The sequence below is a fragment of the Sus scrofa genome, chromosome 3 (genome assembly GCF_054392235.1).
Source record: "Sus scrofa isolate SSC_HxYL_T2T_F1_AM1 chromosome 3, Sscrofa_HxYL_maternal_Yorkshire_Landrace_v2.0, whole genome shotgun sequence".
Taxonomy (NCBI): Eukaryota; Metazoa; Chordata; class Mammalia; order Artiodactyla; family Suidae; genus Sus; species Sus scrofa.
In genome coordinates this window covers 92,324,814-92,341,270 of record NC_139385.1, presented here as the reverse complement: position 1 = coordinate 92,341,270, position 16,457 = coordinate 92,324,814, and the positions used below count along the sequence as shown (strand labels likewise).

General features: G+C 40.7%; 2 long non-coding RNA genes across 2 annotated transcripts in view; both read right to left on the bottom strand.

The window, feature by feature from the left end:
• LOC146404771 (uncharacterized) overlaps positions 1-16,457 on the bottom strand; it is a 1,009,186-nt gene that overhangs the window by 537,122 nt on the left and 455,607 nt on the right. The window lies entirely within an intron of this gene.
• Positions 1-16,457, bottom strand: part of LOC106509808 (uncharacterized) — a 143,387-nt gene that overhangs the window by 12,261 nt on the left and 114,669 nt on the right. The window contains exon 5 of the long non-coding RNA XR_014841874.1: positions 5,834-5,892. This is a non-coding gene — a long non-coding RNA (uncharacterized LOC106509808). The remainder of the gene's footprint in view (positions 1-5,833; positions 5,893-16,457) is intronic.

The window sequence follows — 16,457 nt, the reverse complement described above, 5'->3', positions numbered from 1 at the left end:
CCAATCAGTTCTTAGGGATGGTCCTGTAATTAATTAAGGGGACCTATAATTAAGAGGATTGGATGATCCTGTGAGTGAAACAGCCTGGTCAAGCAGGAGATATAAAGAGATCTGGAGAACAGCTACTTTGAATGGTCTCCCCATACAGATGGGCTTGAGAGAAATCATCTCACAATAGGCAACCTTGGCCACATATCCACTTGATGTCCCATAATTGTTAGGTTTGCTGAGGGAGGAATGCACAAGGCCAAGTTAGTAAAGCAAGAGAAATTTATTAAGGCATCAGAGGGGCATGGACTGAGCTCAGGATGGTGCCAGCTCTGACTAGGAGGAGGTGCTAGGTTTATAAAGGATCTGTGGTGGGAATCTGTGGGTGGATGGAGTTCATAGCAGGAACTTGTGCCAGGAACAACGAAGAAGGAGAGGAAGGTCAAGGGAGGGGTAGGGGGTCTCGTCCCATGACAGAGGGCAGTTAATCCCTGTAGGAGGTTAATCTACACAGGCAGTTGTTTTCCGCAGGCCATTGTTTCTTGCTGCCCAACTTGAGCAAACACATTCCAGGAAAGGGTGTCCACAGCAAGTCTCCAAGGTGAACAGCCACATTTGGGGGTTGGGGGGAGTCTGTCTCCGTCCTCCTGTGAACCTATCAATAATCAGTTCTGTCTCTATCAAAGTGCAGTAGCACATCTGGAGCTATTTTTCAAATGGTGGAAGTTGGCATAGACTTCTAACATCCTAGGGGTCTATCTTACGATTCTCCTATTGGAAGTTGCCGTAAGTGCTAAATGGCATACTTTCCTACTACGGAGTCATAATGGCCAAGTAGCAGGGCTGCTCTTGAAAATCCTTCTCTGATTTCTTCTTTAGATTGAGAGGCTTCTGAATTATTTTCAAACAAGTGGGAGCACTTGCCTTTACCAGAAGCACTGGGCCATTTCTGCTGGCCCAGAGGGTTTAGAGGGATCTGCTGTTCCAAGGTTTTTGAGCACATCAGTCCAAATGTTCCCACCCCAAGCCTTGAGATTTCACTTCCTCGTCAGGGCCCTTACTTGGGATAGCTGACTGAAGAAGTCAAGTTTCTTTGGAGATTTTCTACTCTTTTAACTAAATCCAGGATCAAATTTCAGTTTTCTCTGCCCCTCTGGTTGCAGGAGATGAGTCTGTTTATACTTCCACAGAGGCCCTCTGGTCTTCTAGTGGTGAACTTGGTGGAATATTAATAGTCATTATTACTTAGGGGAGTTCCTGTTGTGGTGCAGCAGAAACGAATCCGACTAGCAACCATGAGGTTGTGGGTTTGATTCCTGGCCTTGCTCAGTGGGTTAAGGATCTGGCATTGCCATGAGCTGTGGTGTAGGTTACAGACTCGGCTTGGATTCCACGTTGCTGTGCCGGCGGCTATAGCTCCAATTCACCCCTAGCCTGGGAACCTCCATATGGTGTGGGCGCGGCCCTAAAAAGACACACACACACACCCACCCAAAAAGTCATCATTACTTACAGTTTAACAGTTACACGGCATACCAGGAGCTTGTAGTGCTTACCCTACCACCAGTGATGGGGACCTCATTGCCAGCTGGCAGAGGGGAGGTCCAGTGCCACGGGCTTGGCATGCAGAAGTTCCTGGCCCAGAGACTGAACCCACACCATAGCAGCAACCCAAATGTTTCTCCAGGGAGGGGGTGTGAACCTGGGTGAGGCTGATCTCTCTGCAGAAAGGCAATGCCTAGAGGGAAACTCAGCTGAGAGTTGTTATCCACCAAACTTCCCAGCAGCTGGGAAAAGTGAAGCTTCAATACAGAAAGGGGAATTTGGATAATACACCAGTAGCCACCACAGGGATTATAACTAAAATTGCAAGTGAGGATAAGAGAAAAAAAAAAAAAAAAAGAGTCGAGGACTTCACTGTGGGGCTCCTACATTTACGTGACAAACAGACTTAGAATTGTCAGAGAAGGAGTCAACAGAGACAGAGAAGAACATGGAGATCGGAGAGCCATGGAAAACAGGGAAACAGATGGGAGGAAGCTTTTTCCTACGGATGCTGGAGTTTATTCATCCATTCTCCTGACTTTAAAGATGAGCAACTCCAGTGTGGGGAAAATAAAGGGGGGGGGTTTTATTCAAACTCACCGAAAAGGTCAGTGACAAGACCAGGACCAGCATTCAGGCTTTCTGATTTCCTCTCCAATGTTCTTAACTCTGTTTTCACCTTGCAGACATGTGTAGGAGATTGCTTTCTTATTCAGCCCTGGGTATGGGCAGGGTTCCTAACTTCATTACCTCTCACAAAAAAGTTTCTTGAATTATGCATATATGGTTCTTCTTGAATTATATATATATAGTTCTTCCTTTCACATTAAATAATGTTGATAAATTGACATTATTGAATGTGAAGGGAGTAACTAACATCTCTCTCTATGTTGTTATTATTATTATTATTAATCATCTTTTTAGGGCCACACCTTTGGCATATGGAAGTTTCCAGGCTAGGGGTCTAATCGGAGCTGTAGCTGCTGGCCTATTATTATTTTTTAAAGCTATTGAGGAACTTCAGGGAAAATTCTGCAGAGTGGATTGGTTGCCTACCTTGTTGTAGGCTTGTGGCTGAAGTGAGGGACATTTCTTTCATTTCTCTGCTTTAAATATAAGACTGAGGGAGTTCCCGTCGTGGCTCAGTGGTTAACGAATCCGACTAGGAACCATGAGGTTGTGGGTTCAATCCCTGGCCTTGCTCAGTGGGTTAAGGATCCGGTGTTGCCGTGAGCTGTGGTGTAGGTCACAGACGAGGCTCGGATCCCACGTTGCTGTTGCTGTGGTCCTGGCGTAGGCCGGCGGCTGCAGCTCTGATTCGACCCCTAGCCTGGGAACCTCCACATGCCGAGGGAGCAGCCCAAGAAATGGCAAAAAGACAAAAAAAAAAAAAAAAAAAGACTGAACTTAGTAATATTTTCTTTTCTCTTTTTAAAAACTTATCATGGTGTGCCAAGAATGTTTAATTGAAAAACACTTACCAGATGAGAGGTGTTGAATTATCATTGAAATATTATAAATTAGAAATGAATTTAGTTTTGTGCATGCAGACTTGTGGTTATTTTAGGAAAAACGTTCCCTGAAGAAAAGAAAATTGATGATTGGTTCCTAAGATCTGATACCATAACATTTAGTTTTCTACATAGCTTTAGAGTTTGCAATTGAAAGGACCCATGCTTAGTATGGGGCATGTGGGGCCCTAATGCATATGTTAAGAAGATATTGAAGGAGTTCCGTCATGGCTCAGTGGTTAACGAACATGACTAGTATCCATGAGTACTCACGTTTGAGCCCTGACTTTGCTTGGTGGGTTAAGGATCTGGCGTTGCCATGAGCTGTGGTATAGGTCACAGATGAGGCTCAGATCCTGTGTTACTTTGGCTGTGGTGTAATCCGGCAGCTGTAGCCCCACTTCTACCCCTAGCCTGGGAACATCTATATGCCACAGGTACGGCCCTAAAAAAAAAAAAAAAAAAAAAAAAAAAAAAAAAAAAAAAAAAAAATTAAAAATTAGGGCTTGAAATTCCCAGATAGCCCTGTGGGGGACAAAAAAGTAGTTCTCACAAGGGCCTAATGACTTAAGCAAATCCTATCATCACTGTACCCTCTTTACCACAGGATGTGTCTAGACATTGAAGGACAGAGGGCTCAATTAGATATTAAATTAGAAATTAAATACTGGCTGTGGAGTTCTCTCATGGCTCAGCAGGTTAAGGACCAAGCATTGTCACTGTGGCTGCTCACATTGCTGCTGTGGTGTGGGTTTGATCCCTGGCTGGGGGAGCTTCCATGTGCCTTGAGTGTGGCCAAAAAAATTTAAAAAGAGGAGTTCCCATGATGGCTCAGCGGTAATGAACCTAACTAGTATTCATGAGTTTGCAGATTTGATCCCTGGCCTCGCTCAGTGGGTTAAGGATCTGACGTCACTGTGTCTGTGGTGAAGGCCAGCAGCTACAGCTCTGATTCGACCCTGAGCCTGGGAACCTCCATATGCTGTAGGTTCGGCCTTAAAGAACAAAAATAGGTGTTTGTGTGTGTGTGTGTGTGTGTGTGTGTGTGTGTGTGTGTGTGTGTGTTTATAGGCTATAGGGAGAGCATAGGAAGGATAGATCTTTTCTTCCTCCAGTTACTCCCCTCTGCTTTGTGGGACTAGCAAAAGTCACTCTTTTCAGTTGCTTTGTTTTGCTTTGTTTTTCGACACTGGTGACAACATTTTTTTTCTTTTTATGGCTACACCCATGGCACATGGAAGTTCCTGGGTTAGGGGTTGAATTGGAGCTGAGGCCTACACCACAGCCTTGGCAACACAGGATCTGAGCTACATCTGTGAACCACAATGCAGCTTGCAGCAACATCAGATCCCCAACCCACCAATCAAGTCCCAGGGATTGAACCCACATCCTCATAGAGACAATGTTGGGTCCCCAACTCTCTGAGCCACAATGGGAACTCCAGGTGACAACTTTTAATAGACCAATAATTTTATTCAGATATTGCAGTTATGATCCTTAGTAGCATATTAAAAATATTCCAAGTCGACAATGTACACACACTCTTTAATGGCTCTACAAATATTTAAATTCAACATGTTCATGAATAGACTTTGGGGCTGATTCCGAGGAGGCTCAAATTCTACATATTTACTGGCCACTTAAATTGTTACATTCAGTGATATTAAGCACTATGAACCACATTTTCCCTTAGAATACATTTGTGTATCAATATAGTAAATTAAATTTACTTGAGTTAATTTTTAATTCTCAGATGAGAAACAAAGTAACCAAGAAAAAGCAATTTGTTCAGAGACCTAAGATCTTCATTCATGTTCTAAAGCTAAAACAAATACTTGAATACAAACATATGGATACTTGAAAATACCTGGAAGATTGAAAAGTTCAGTTTTCAATTAAGATCTTTGCCATTGTGTGTAGAGAACATTTAAGAGGCAGCTTGCTCTCACAGGAGGGAATACTCTTTACTGAGCTCATTAGACTGATGCATAAAATCCAAACTTTAATATACGATATGACACATATTGTTGCTCAGACCTTAGTCATTAGCATAATAATGAATGCATTTTCTACCAGTGTATGGACCATATTTCCAACCATGTTTGGGCCATAAGACAAGTCTCAATAAATTTAAAATGAATCAAAACAGGAATTCCTATTGTGGCTCAGTGGGTTAAAAACCCAGCATAGTGTCTATGAAGACGGAGGTTCTATCCCTGGCCTTAGTGGTTAAGGATCCAGTGTTGCTGTGACTGTGGCATAGGTCTGCAGCTGCAGCTCCGATTTGACCCCTCGCCCAGGAACTTTCATATGCTGCAGGTTCAGCTGTTCAAAAAATACCAAACCAAAACAAAACGCCCAAACCCGGAGTTCCTGTCGTGGCGCAGTGGTTAACGAATCCGACTAGAAACCATGAGGTTGTGGGTTCGATTCCTGGCCTCACCCAGTGGGTTAAGGATCCGGTGTTGTGGTGAGCTGTGGGCACCCTCCATATGCCATGGGTGGGGCCCTAAAAAGACAAAAAAAAAAAAAAGACCCCCCCAAACCCAAAAAATCTACAAAGTGCTTTCACTGACCAAAACAAAATTAAATTAGAAATAAATACCAGAAAGACCTAAGGAAAATCCCTGAATACTTAGAAACTACATAATATACTCTATATAACGTGTGGGTCAAAAAAAGAAAGCAAAAGGGAGATTAAAAAGTACTCTGAAGTAAATAAAAATGAAAACAACAACATGTCAACATTTTTTTAATGCAAGTAAGGCAGTATTTAAAGGGAAATTTACCTGGTGGCCTAGCAGGTTAAAGATCCAGTATCGTCACTGCTGTGGAGCATGTTTGATCCCTGACAAAGCCAAAGGAAAAAAAGGGGGGGGAACAGAATTTACAGCACTAAATACGTATATTAGGAAAGATGAAACATCTCAAATCAATGACCTTAACTTCCACCTTCAGAAACTATAAAAGGAAGAACAAATTAAAACCAAAGTATGCCAAAGAAAGAAAATAATAAAGGTAATAGCAGAGATCGATGAAATAGGTAACAAAAAAATAATAGAGAAAAATCACAAAACCCAAAGCTGGTTCTTTGAGAGGATGAACAAAATTGACAAACCTCCAGTCAAATTTATCAAGAAAAAAAAATGAAGAGATAAATTACCAATATTAAGAATGAGAGGAGTTCCCGTTGTGGTGCAGCAGAAATGAATCTGACTAGGAACCATGAGGTTGCAGGTTCAATCCCTGGCCTTGCTCAGTGGGTTAAGGATCCAGTGCTGCTGTGAGCTGTGGTGTAGGTCGCAGATGCGGCTGGATCCTGCATTGCTGTGGCTGTAGCGTAGGACAGAGGCTACAGCTCTGATTAAACCCCTAGCCTGGGAAACTCCACATCCCGAGAGAGCGGCCCTAAAAAGAAAGACAAAAAAAAAGTCAAAAAAATAAAATAAAATAAAATATTGTTGAGAGAAATTAAAGAAGATATACATAAATAGAAAGACATCCTGTGTTCATAGATTAGAAGACTTAATGTTATTAAGATGACAATATTACCTGAACAAAACGTGCAGATTCAATGCAATTCCTATCAAAATCTTAATGGCCATTTTTGCAGAAATGGAAAAGCTAATTCTTTTTTTTTTTTTTTTTTTTTTGTCTTTTTAGGGCTGCACCTGACGCACATGGAGGTTACCAGGCTAGGGGTCGAATCAGAGCTATAGCTGTCAGCCTACCCCACAGCCACAGCCATGCCGGATCTGAGCTGCATCTGCAACCTACACCACAACTCCCGGCAATGCTGGATCCTTAACCCACTGAGCAAGGTCAGGGATCGAACCTATGACCTCATGAATACTAATTCATTAACCACTGAGCCACAATCGGAACTTTCTGGAAAAGCTAATTCTTAAATTCATATGGAATTGCAAGACATCATGGCTAGCCAAAACAATCTTGAAAAAGAACAATGCAGAAGGACCAACACTTCCCAATTTCAAAACTTTTAAAGCTACAGTAATCAAAACTGTGGTACCGGCATAAGGATAGACATTTAAATCAACGGGATAGAGGAATTCCTGTCATGGCTTAGTGGTTAATGAATCCAACTAGGAACCATGAGGTTGGAGGTTCGATCCCTGGCCTCGATCAGTGGGTTAAGGATCCGTCATTGCCATGAGCTGTGGTGTAGGTCCCAGACTTGGTTCAGATCCTGTGTTGCTTGCCTGTTGCAAAGGCTGGCAGCTACAGCAATGATTGGACCCCCTGGCCTGGAAACCTCCATATGCCATGAGTGTGGCCCTAGAAAAGACAAAAAAAATTTTTTTAATAAAAAAATAATAAATTAATCAATGGGATAGAATTAAGAATTCAGAAATAAACCCATACTTTCACGGTCAATTGATTTACAACTCAAATGTTAATACCATTCAATGGGGAAATAATATCTCTTCAACAAATTGTTTGGGGGAAGTTCCCTTGCCATGTATCAGTTTAAGGATCTGGCATTGCCACAGCTGTGGTGCAGGCTGCAACTGTGGTGTAGGTTCAATTTCTGGCCCTGGAACTTCCACATGCCATGAATGCAGCCAAAAAAAAAAAAAAAAAAAAAAAAAAAAAAAAAAGTGAAAAAAAAAAAAAATAAATGGTTCTGGGACAACTAGATATCCACATGCAAGAATTAAGCTAAACCCTTACCTGACATTATGGACAAAAACTAACTCAAAATAGATCAAAGACCTAAATATAGGAGTGAAACTATAAAATTCTTATAAGAAAACATAAGGCTAAGTCTTCATGACAATGGATTTGACAATGGTTTCTTAGATATACACTGAAAGCACAAGTAACAAAAGAAAAAATAGATAAATGGAACTTAGCCAAAATTAAAAATTTTTATGCATCAAAGAACACTATCAAGAGAATGAAAAGGCAATTCATAGACAGGAAGAAACTATGTATAAATTATATATCTAATAAGGGTCTAGTACCTGGAATATATAAAGAACTCTTGCAGCTCAACGACAAAAAGGCAAATAACCCAATTTAAAAATGGGGAAAATACTTGACTAAATAGTTCTCCAAAAAAGATATACAAATATCTAACAAATAATGAAAAGATGTCCAACATCATTAGTCATCAGGCAAACACCAATCAAAATTCCAGTGGGATACCATTTCAGACCAACCAGGATGACAACAATATTAAAAAAAAAAAAAAAAGAAAGAAAGAAAGGATATTAACAAGAGTTGGAAAGGATGTGCAGAAAAGAGAATCTTTGTACATTGCTTGTGGGGATGTAAAATGGTGCTGCCACTGGTGGGAAATGGTTTGGCAGTTCCTCAAAACGTGAAACATGGGGAGTTCCTGTCGTGGCGCAGTGGTTAACGAATCCGACTAGGAACCATGAGGTTGTGGGTTCAGTCCCTGCCCTTGCTCAGTGGGTTAAGGATCCGGCGTTGCCGTGAGCTGTGGTGTAGGTCGCAGACGCGGCTCAGATCCAGCATTGCTGTGGCTCTGGTGTAGGCTGGCAGCTACAGCTCCGATTAGACCCCTAGCCTGGAAACCTCCCATATGCCGCTGGAGCGGCTCAAGAAATAGCAAAAAGACAAAAAAAAAACAAAAACAAAAAAAACGTGAAACATGGAATTACTATGTGACCCAGAAATTTCTCTCCTAGGGTATATACTCAAAAGAATTGAAAACAGGTGTTCAAACAAAAGCTTATAAATGAATGTTCATAGAGGCACTATTCACAATAGCCAAAAGGTGGAAACAACCCAAATGTCCATCATTTGATGAATAGGTAAACAAAATATGGTGTGTGTGTATAAATTCAGTCATTAAAGGAATAAGTACTGATTCATGCTATAGTATGGATAAACTTTAAAAACATTATGCTTAATAAAGAGGGCAGACGCAAAAGGCCATATATTGTATGATTCCATTATATAAAATATGTAGAAGAGGTAAATTCATAGATACAGAAAGCAGATCAATGGTTTCCAGAGACAGGAGGAAGGGGGATGGGAAGTGACTGTTTAACATGTATAGCTTTTGGGATAATGAAAATGTGCTATAACTAGATAGTGGTGATGGCTGATTGTGACAAATTTCACATAAAATGTGCATGACTTATACGCCAAAAACTACAAAATATTGCTAGGAGAAATTAAAGACCCAAGTAAGTCAAGAGAAATGCTGTGGTCATGGGTCAAAAGATTCCAGGTCTTCAATAAGACACCATTTCTCCCCAAAATGACCTACACATTCAACGCAAGTTTTTGTAGCTGCAGAACAGCTGATGTTTGGGCCAGGTAATTCTGTGTTTTAAGAGGCTGTCCTGGATGTTTAGCAAAATCCAGTAGCACCTCCTAGCTGAAACAACCAAAAATGTCTCCAGACATTGCCTATCATAACTTGGACATAAAATTGCTTTAGGGAAGAATGCTCAAATCAAAATCCCAATTGTAAAAACTGAGAAAGTGATTCTAAAATTTTGATAAAAATACAAAAGAGGAGTTCCCATCATGGCTCAATGGAAATGAATCTGACTAAGGAACCATGAGGTTGTGGGTTTGATCCCTGGCCTTGCTCAGTGGGTTAAGGATCCAGCTTTGCCATGAGCTGTGGTGTAGGTCACAGACACAGCTCGGATCTGGGAACTACAGCTCCAATTAGACCCCTAGCCTGGGAACCTCCATATGCCTCAGGTGCGGCCCTAAAAAAGGACAAAAAGACAAAACAAAACAAAACAAAAAACGCAAAAGATCTAGAAAAGCCAAAACAATTTTGAAAAAGAACATAGTTGGAGGACATACAGTATCTATTTTCAAAACTTTTTATAAAGTTGTGGAAATCAAGGCATTGTAATATCCGTAGAATGATGATCAATGGAGCAGAATAAAGAGTCCAGAAATAGGCCCCTAGAATTATGGCTAATTGATTTTTGGCCAAGATTCCTCTGTAATTTAATGACAAATAGATACTTTTTTTTCAACAAATGGTGCTGGAATAATTGGATAGGCACATGAAAAAAAAAATTAACCCCATTCTTATTTCACAGCATAAAAAAATCTACATGAAATTGATCATGGACCTAGGTATACAAGTTAAAACTATAAAAGTTTTAGAGAAAAAAAAAGAGAGAATCTTAGTGACTTGAATGAGGCAAAAAATTCTTAAATAGAACACAAAAAAAGCAGAATTATAAAAGAAAAAATGGATCCATTAGACTGTATTAGTTTTCTTTTTTTATTAATGATTTTAATTTTTTTCTGTCATATTTGGTTGTATTAGTTTTCTAACGGTATCAAATAGGATGGCTTAGACAAGAGAAAAGTGTTTTCTCACATTTCTGGAAGCCGGAAGTCCAAAATGATGTGGCAGGGCCACACTCCCTTTGAAGTCTCCAAGGGAGAATCCTTCCTTGCTTCTGGGCTCCTGGTGATAGGGATGGAGTAGGATAGTTACACAGGTAGTTGTAGGAGTCTCAGTAGGAGATCATAGATAGCAAGGGAAACCTAAGGAACTTTGGGAGACCACACTGTAAGTTAATAATAGCTCAAGAAAGCCATCAGAATGAAGCAGGCTTGCTAAACTATAAAACCATAAGGAAAAGCATGAGATATACCTCAGGTCATTAATTGAAAGATAAAATGAGGCATGTATTCAAATTCAGCAAGGTAGGGATCCAAGGACAGGAATTAAGGGAAAGATGACATTACAAAGTAGGAGACCCTCTTTATGAGGAAACCTGACATGATTCAACATATTTTAGTGTATGTTACCACCCTTCTGCTGATCTGAGTAAGTGTCATGACAGTTCTAGTTTTATCACATAGGGACAAATACTCTCTTACCAGATATGAAGGTGGATCTAATGAAGAAAGAGGAAAAAGGCAATCTTTTCCCACTCCTCACTTTCCTTGGATTATAAAAATGTAGCACAACTAATCCTCAGGGCAGTGCTTCTTTGCCTGCCCGCTTGTATCTGTCGAAAGCATCCTGTCTTAATACATTTATTTCTTACCTATCACTGTCCCTCACCAAATTCCTTCTGCACTGAGACTCAAAGAACCTGAACTTCAGTAGGTCCAGACACCAGGTGAGTAATCTTAATTTAAAAATTGTGGGTTCAGGGAGTTCCCATCGTGGCACAGTGGAAATGAATCCAACTAGGAACCAGGAGGTTGCCGGTTTGATCCCTGGCTCGCTCAGTGGATTAAGGATCTGGTGTTGTTGTGGCTGTGGTGTAGGCCGGCAGCTACAGCTCCGACTAGACCATTAGCTTGGGAATCTCCATATGCTGTGGGTGCGGCCCTAAAAAGGAAGGGAAAAAAAAAATTGTGGGTTCAAGGAGTTCCCATCAGGGCTCAGTGGTAATGAATCTTGAGGATGCAGGTTTGATCCCTGGCATCACTTAATGGGTTAAGGATCTGGCATCATGTGAGCTGTCATGTAGTTTGTAGACGAGGCTCAGACCTTGAGTTGCTATGGCTGTGGCATAGGTTGGCTGTAGCTCTGATTCAACCCCTAGCCTGGGAACTTACATACGCCTTAGGTGAAACCCTAAAAAGAAAAAATAAAATAAAATAAAATAAAATAAAAAGTAAAATAAAATAAAAATTGTGGGTTCAAGTCCCAATCTGACTTCTGGCTGGGTTTGAGTCCTAAGTGCTGTCAGTTTCACTGGTATTTCTTGGCTTGTGGCAGCATGTAATATTTGTGATTTTTTTTTCTTGGTAAGTGTAAAGGATTTTTAAAATTTTGTATAACAGGCAAAATTATTTAAGTCAATAAATTTTTAAGGAATTTCACATATTCTGATTCCTCCCTGCAATCACCTTAGTGCCTCCAGTGTTTGAGTTCATAATCTTCAAGAGAGCCTTTTCAAAAAGAATTTTTGCTCAATCCACAGTTGCCATGTGAGTCCACAATTCTTTTAGTTGTGCTTCTGTGATCTCTAATGGAATAAGGACACACTCCAAAATTCCCCCACCTGTAATCTTTAGGATCCAATTTTTTAAGCAATTTACTTTATGACCAAATATTGTGATTTAAAATAAGAAATATATATTTGGTTTCCCTCTCCCCTTTCTGGCACTGGGGCTCCTAAAACCCTTGGAATTTCCTCTGTGAAGAGAATGACAAAGATTCTTTTGTTATGTTAACGAGAGGCTTTTGGATGCCTCCCCTCCCTAGGGGTGCTGGTTGCCAAGAGAACCAGAGATTTGAGGGTGGGTTCTTTCAGTCCCTCTTGCCTGACCTCCAGGGAGAAAAGAGCAGCTGGAGGTTAAATCAATTGCCAATGGCCGATGAGTTAATCAATCATGTCTACGTAATAAAGCCTCCATAAAAACCCATAAGGAGAGCTTCTGGGTTGGAGAACCACAATGCCTCCACATGCCATCGTGCTGGGCCCCAAACTCCTTTGTTTGGGACCTCACCCTGCATATCTCTTCATTTGGCTGTTGATCCGTATCCATTAATACCCTTTGCAATAAACTAATTTAGTGAGCAAATGGGTTTTCTGAGTTCTGTGAGCTGCTCTAGCAAATTAATCAAACCCCAGGAAGCGGTTGTGGGAACTTTCAATTTATAGCAAGTTAGCCAGAAATACAGGTAACAACCTGGGCTTGTAATTGTCATCTGAACTGAAGGGCAGTCTTGTGGAATTAAGCCCTAACCAGTGGAATCTGCTGCTATTTCTGGGTAGATAGTGTCGACTAAAAAAATACAACCTGAAAATTGAGAGTTAAGTTTTATTTGGGGTGAAATTAGGACTTAAGCCTGGGAGACAGCATCTCAGGTAGCCCCAAGAAACCACTCTGAGCAGGTTGAGATGGGGGTGGCAGGATATATGAGTTTTCAACAAAGGGAAGGTAGTAGGAACCAAAGATTTACAGATAACCAGATTTACAGAAAACCAGTTTCTATGGGAAGATGCAAATGTCTGGCCTCACCGGAGTCACTCCTTTGATATGCACCTCAGCTGTGGGCCAGTCTTCTTTGTTTCTTCCCTGAGTTCCCTCAGGTCCCACCCTTGGGAGTGGTTGTTGTCACAGATGACCATGACATCTTTTGTTTTGTCCACTAACTACAGCCCAGATAACTCTAAAATGCTGCCTTTAAAGAGGAAAGGGGAGAATATCAAGATAAAAGTCATAAAGGTTAAGGGGGAGGTGCATGCAACCATGCACACAATTTTTTTTTTTTTTTTTTGCCATTTCTTGGGCCACTCCCAAAGCATATGGAGGTTCCCAGGTTAGGGGTCTAACCGGAGCTGTAGCCACTGGCCTACACCACAGCCACAGCAACGTGGGATCCAAGCTGCAGCTGCGTCTGCAACCTACACCACAGCTCACGGCAACACTGGATCCTTAACCCACTGAGCAAGGCCAGGAATCGAACCTGCAACCTCATGGTTCTTGGTCGGATTCGCTAACCACTGAGCCACGACAGGAACCCCCATGCACACATTTTATAGAAATTTGCTGCTGGTCTCATTAAGTTTGCTGCTATTCACAGACATCAGTCATCACTGAAGGATTTTGGTTTTTCTAGACATGAGGAGATGCAAGAATTGAGCTCATAAAATCTCATAAAATTATCTATGTGAAGGCCTGTTCTTCCAGTTTTCCCAGAACACAGAGTGTCTCACTCCTGGTCTCCATCCTGCACTCCACTCAGGGGGTGCTGCAGGTTGGTAGTAGCTGCATGTTTTGCTCCATGTAGAGGCTGATGGCAAGTGCCAAACTTCAGTTCATGATAGTGTCAGAATTGAACTGAATTGTAGGACACCCAGTTGGTGCGGGAGAACTGGTGGTTATGGGACACCCACCCACCCCAGCTTGATTGGCACCAGAACTTATTTACAGCATAATAGCAATCTCTGCCTTCATCTTCACATGGCCTTCTTCTCTGTGACTCTGGTGCCCTTTTCTGTTTCTTACAAGTATCATTGGATTTAGGGCCTACTCTAATCCAGTATGATCGCATCTCAATCCTTACCTTAATTACATTCGCAAAGATCCTATTTCCAAATAAGATCACTTTCTGAGGTTCTGGGTGGATGTAAATTTTGTAGTAACAGTATTCAATCCACTACATGGAACTCAATGAAATTAAAAGCCTTTGCTCTTCGAAAGACACTTTTAAGAAAAAAAGCGATTCAGAGACTGGGAGAAAATATTTATGAAACATATCCAACAAAGGACTTGTATCTAGAATACATAAAGAATTCTTACACTCCTACAATAAACAAACAACCCGATAAAAAGTGGGTAAAAGATTTGAAAACTTTACCCAAGAAGATATATGGATGGCAAATGTGCTCATGGAAACTACTCAACAGCATTCAAACCACAATGAGATACCTCCACACACCCAGTAGAACATCTAACACTTAAAAGATTACGACATCAAATATTGGTGAGAATATGTAGCATGTGGAACCCTCAAGTATTGCTGCTAGGAATGCAAGCTGATATAACCACTTTGGAAAACAGTTTGGCAGTTTCTTGTAAAGTTAAACAAACACTTATCAAAGACCTAGAAACTCTACTCCTAAGTATTTACCCAAGAGAAATGAAAACAGATTCATACAAAGATCTGTACATGAATGTTAATAGCAGTTTTATTCATAATAACCAAACTTGAAATACTCCAAGTGTTCATCTTCTGGTAAATGGGTAAATTGTAGTATTTGATATAATGGAATACTACTCAACTACAAAAGGAAAGAAACTACTGCTATGCACAACAAAATCAACAAGCCTCAAAAGGGGTTGGGAATAGAGGTTACTTGCAAAGGGAGACCTTTTAGGAATGCTAGAAATATTATATATCTTGATGCAGTAGAGATTATATGAATGTATACATGTATCAAAACTCATCTGGGAGTTCCTGTCATGGCTCAGTGGAAACAAATCTGACTAGTATCCATGAAGATGCAGGTTTGATCCCTGCATCAGTGGGTTAAGGATCCGGTGTTGACGTGAGCTGTGGTGTAGGTTGCAGATGTGGCTTGGATCTGGTGTTGCTGTGACTGTAGCATAGGCCAGCGGCCACAGCTCCAATTCAACTTCTAGCCTGAGAAACTCCATACGCTGCAGGTGTGGCCCTAAAAAGACCAAAAAAGAAAACAATAAAAACCAAATAAACAAAACCACCTCATCTAATTAGGAGTTCTTACTGTGGTGCAGTAAGATTAACCCTGTGGCATAAGGGTTAAAGATCTGGGTTGCTGCAGAGGCACGGTTTCGACCCCTGGCCTGGCAACTCACAAATGCTGCAGGTGCAGCCAAAACCCCAAAACCAAACAAAGAAAGGCCTCTTATGATTTTACACACTTAAAATTTGGTATATTTTATAACATGTAAATTGAATCTCAATATAGCAAGACTCATCATTGTGAAACTTCAGAAGTCTGGGTTTCCAGGCAGAAAAACAAGTTAACATCTAAAGACTTGGGAATCAGGACCATACTTGACTTTTCAAGGGTCATGGTGAAATCCAGAAGACAACTGAGAAAGGCAATCAAAATTACGAAGAATTTTGTAGTCAGCAAAACTATAAACCAAGTTTGGAATCATAATACTACTGTTTTCAGACACAGAAAGGTTCAAATAAATTACCTCCCATTCATCATTTCTCAGGAAGTGTTTGGAGAATGTGTTTCACCAAACTGAGAGGTTAAACCAAAAAAGGGAAGGAATCCAAGTAGGAAAGTATTAAATACAGAAGAAAAATAAAAGAATGCATATGACATGAACAAGAATGTTCATAGCAAACTTATTCATAAGCCCAAACTGGAAACAACCCAAATATGCATCAACAGAATGACTAAACAGTGTATTCATTCAATGGAATACTGCATAGCAATAAAAAATAATGAACAATGAATACATGTAAACTGAAGTTGATCTTTTGACAGAAAAAATACATTTCTGTCATTTTAAGTCACCAAGGTGTTGAAATTTGCTATGGCAGCAGTCATAGGGGGCTAATTTACTTACTATGTTTTAGCTCCATATAATGAGTATAGAGTTTCTGTTTTACAAAATGAAAAGAGTTCTGGAAATTGCACAACAATGTCAGGCACTTAAAAATATTGAACTGTCCATTTTAAAATGGCTAAGTGGAGTTCCCATCGTGGCTCAGTTGTTAACGAATCCAAATAGGAACCGTGAGGTTGTGGGTTCAGTCCCTGACCTCGCTCAGTGGGTTAAGGATCCAGTGTTGCCACGAGCTGTGGTGTAGACGGAAGACACGGCTCGGATGTTGAGTTGCTGTGTCTGCGGCATAGGCCGGTGGCTACAGCTCTGATTGGACACCTAGCCTGGGAACCTCCATATGCTGTGGGTTCGGCCCTCAAAAAATATTAAATAAATAAATAAATAATAAAATAAAATAAA